Below are 4,160 nucleotides of genomic sequence, written 5' to 3' on the forward strand. Positions count from 1 at the left end.
TCCATCGTTCGGGTGATGTAAAGATTCGATGGGACTCGCGCGACCCTCGGCCTCGAGCGGTCTTTCCTCCCAATATCCAGAAGCCGAGCTTTGAAAAAACTCTAGCGACGGCACGGGTGTCCGACTCACGACATCGAGGCTTCGAAGTCGGCGATCTCCTCCGAACGGATGGCGATCGCGACGACTCAAAGCGTGAAAAATCGACGAAAGAGAACACATCTCCGTTCAGGTGATTGTTTTTTTTTAAAAAATAAAAAAATTCGATGGGACTCGCATCCATCTACCTCGCGCGGTCTTTCTTCCCAATATCCAGAAGCCGAGCTTTGAAAAAACTTCAGCGACGGCACGGGTGTCCGACTCACGACAACGAGGATAGACAGCCTGCGGTCCCCTCTGAACGGGTTATATGCGACGAACTAGACGAAACTTTAGTCGTTCAGGTGGTATAAAAAAAAAAAATTCGATGGGACGCACGCGCAGCCGTCGTCCTCGAGCGGTCTTTCTTCCCAATATCCAGAAGCCGAGCTTTGAAAAAACTCTAGCGACGGCACGGGTGTCCGACTCACGACATCGAGGGTAGACAGCCTGCGGTCCCCTCTGAACCAACTTCGGCTAGACTAGTTACGAATCGTTGCTACGCATCGTCATCATAGTCATCGTCATCATCATCATTATCATAGCGGGCCAACATCCACGCAATGCGTTTTCGTTCTAGGTTACCCGATCCACGAGTATGTTACAAGTGGTTTCGTTATTTCGAACAAAACGACATACGAAGAAACACACGCCCTATGGGTAGGAAGCACGTTTCGAGAACGACCGAGAGCGGTGAAAGAGACGAAAGGTCGACGCGCATAAGGTATCCATGGATCTTCGAAGAGAACCTTCGAAGATATGTCGGTATCCTTTCTACATGCGCGACTCGCTACTCGTACTTTCGCTCTCGTCGACTCGTTTTAGTCGCTTCGTTCGATCCCAAAGAGGAGTCTTCGATGTCCCCGTTGCTAGGAGGAGAGCAAACGCAACACAGACCACGAAACATAGAAGAGAATAGGCGAGCATGATCTCTCCGACACGAGGCACTTTAGAGATTTTGTTATTCGTTTGTACGGTCTCCACGACGCAAAAAAAAAAATACGAGATCGTGGCGGCGGGTCTTTCTGTATACGGCCTCACGCAAGCGCCTCGATCTCATTTCTCTTTACGGGTGGTTTCCATTCGTAATTTTTCGTTCGATATTCGTGTCAAAGTTTAATTTTCGAAAGCTCAAGTTCCCATTTATAGTTTTATTATAAAATCATAATATTCGCAGACGGCGGGTCTTTCTGTGTACGACCTCACGCAGGCGCCTCGAATTCGTTTATGTATGTATATATATATATATATATATATATATGTATCTCTTCATCCCGATGATCGAGAGAGAGTGCCACCTTCTCTTCATATAGTTTCGTAGCTGGAGGGTCGTCTCCTCCTTATGTCTTTTCATCATTTTGCCAACGGAGTAAGCCACGCTCCGGGCGAATTTAACTGTTCTTTGTTAAAGTATATAGCTTGTTGATACGTCGTATATACCGATATAGGAGGAGTACGGCTCCTTACCGACTTATACAGTTTCGTATTTTTCAAGTGTTTCAAGTCAAATTCTTTAAGTTTTTGTGTTATATCGTTAATGATCCTTCCGCAGGTTCACCTACGGAAACCTTGTTACGACTTTTACTTCCTCTAAATGATCAAGTTTGGTCATCTTCCCGGTAACATCGGGCAATGCTTATCACATTGGCCGCGCACCAGTCCGAAGACCTCACTAAATCATTCAATCGGTAGTAGCGACGGGCGGTGTGTACAAAGGGCAGGGACGTAATCAACGCGAGCTTATGACTCGCGCTTACTGGGAATTCCTCGTTCATGGGGAATAATTGCAAGCCCCAATCCCTAGCACGAAGGAGGTTCAGCGGGTTACCCGGGCCTTTCGGCCAGGGAAAACACGCTGATTCCTTCAGTGTAGCGCGCGTGCGGCCCAGAACATCTAAGGGCTTCACAGACCTGTTATTGCTCAATCTCGTGCGGCTAGAAGCCGCCTGTTCCTCTAAGAAGATTTGTTTGTACGCTTGGTAGTAAAAACCCACCGACCGAAGCCGGGGGCCTTCGAGATACCATAAGTTACGTCTATTTAGCAGGCTAGAGTCTCGTTCGTTATCGGAATTAACCAGACAAATCGCTCCACCAACTAAGAACGGCCATGCACCACCACCCACCGAATCAAGAAAGAGCTATCAATCTGTCAATCCTTCCGGTGTCCGGGCCTGGTGAGGTTTCCCGTGTTGAGTCAAATTAAGCCGCAGGCTCCACTCCTGGTGGTGCCCTTCCGTCAATTCCTTTAAGTTTTCAGCTTTGCAACCATACTTCCCCCGGAACCCAAAAGCTTTGGTTTCCCGGAAGCTGCCCGCCGAGTCATCGGAGGAACTTCGGCGGATCGCTGGCTGGCATCGTTTATGGTTAGAACTAGGGCGGTATCTGATCGCCTTCGAACCTCTAACTTTCGTTCTTGATTAATGAAAACATTTTTTGGCAAATGCTTTCGCTTCTGTCCGTCTTGCGACGATCCAAGAATTTCACCTCTAACGTCGCAATACGAATGCCCCCATCTGTCCCTATTAATCATTACCTCGGGGCTCCGAAAACCAACAAAATAGAACCGAGGTCCTATTCCATTATTCCATGCACACAGTATTCAGGCGAAGGTAGCCTGCTTTAAGCACTCTAATTTGTTCAAAGTAAACGTATCGGCCCACCTCGACACTCAGTGAAGAGCACCGCGATGGGATATTAGTTGGACCGCCCGCGAGGAGCTAAGCCCACCGATAGGACGTACCACATAATGCCAGTTAAACACCGCGAGCGGTGAACCGACACTGTGACACACAGATTCAACTACGAGCTTTTTAACCGCAACAACTTTAATATACGCTATTGGAGCTGGAATTACCGCGGCTGCTGGCACCAGACTTGCCCTCCAATTGGTCCTCGTTAAAGGATTTAAAGTGTACTCATTCCGATTACGGGGCCTCGGATGAGTCCCGTATCGTTATTTTTCGTCACTACCTCCCCGTGCCGGGAGTGGGTAATTTGCGCGCCTGCTGCCTTCCTTGGATGTGGTAGCTGTTTCTCAGGCTCCTCTCCGGAATCGAACCCTGATTCCCCGTTACCCGTTACAACCATGGTAGGCGCAGAACCTACCATCGACAGTTGATAAGGCAGACATTTGAAAGATGCGTCGCCGGTGCTAGATGACCATGCGATCAGCACAAAGTTATTCAGAGTCACCAAAACAAACGATGGACGGACAGACGAGCCATCCGCCACCGATTGGTTTTGATCTAATAAAAGCATTCCTACCATCTCTGGTCGGAATCTGTTTGCATGTATTAGCTCTAGAATTACCACAGTTATCCAAGTAAATGTAGGTATGATCTAAGAAACCATAACTGATTTAATGAGCCATTCGCGGTTTCACCTTAATGCGGCATGTACTGAGACATGCATGGCTTAATCTTTGAGACAAGCATATGACTACTGGCAGGATCAACCAGGGATCTTATAATATATTCCCAAAAACCAGCATTTTCGTTTAAAAGTTCTCTCTGTGTCGTAGGTGGGACGTAAGCACCGTACGACGAGACTTTCATTTTATATATATATGTAATATGACTTAGAGAGCAACGTTCCATGGTTCAGTAACAACGTCACTCAGCCACTTTAATTCTCCTCCTCTCTCACCATCATATATCGATACAAAGATTCATACTTCACAGAATTATTTCTGTTTGTAACTTTTCTCCTCCAACTTCTCTCGTAGAATATAACTTAGCGGTAAAGCACGTATACGCATGCTGGACATACCGTAAGAATATTCTTTTATAAGCTTCAACACCTCTGTAGAGACGCGTTACCAGAAGATAACGCACTCTACAGAACGCCAAAAGGACCATCGTGCAGCTACAAATAGCTTACAACCGATGGTCTCTGCAAGAATGGCTACTCCGTAAGTACAAGCACACACGCATCCAACTTTTGTCAAATACGTGCACACAGGTCACCAGCTTCCCGACTAAGGGGAAGCTTGCCACGTTAAACGGTCATTACGTCCTAGACTTCGA

At 47.2% G+C, this 4,160-nt stretch overlaps 1 non-coding gene across 1 annotated transcript; it reads right to left on the reverse strand.

Annotated features, from left to right (window-relative positions):
- Window positions 1–1,670: 1,670 nt before the first annotated feature.
- LOC126928339 (small subunit ribosomal RNA) lies at window positions 1,671–3,596 on the reverse strand. The gene has a single exon (XR_007716552.1). It is a non-coding gene; the product is annotated as a small subunit ribosomal RNA (ribosomal RNA).
- Window positions 3,597–4,160: the final 564 nt, after the last annotated feature.

This window comes from Bombus affinis, unplaced genomic scaffold (genome assembly GCF_024516045.1).
Source record: "Bombus affinis isolate iyBomAffi1 unplaced genomic scaffold, iyBomAffi1.2 ctg00000854.1, whole genome shotgun sequence".
Lineage (NCBI taxonomy): Eukaryota > Metazoa > Arthropoda > Insecta > Hymenoptera > Apidae > Bombus > Bombus affinis.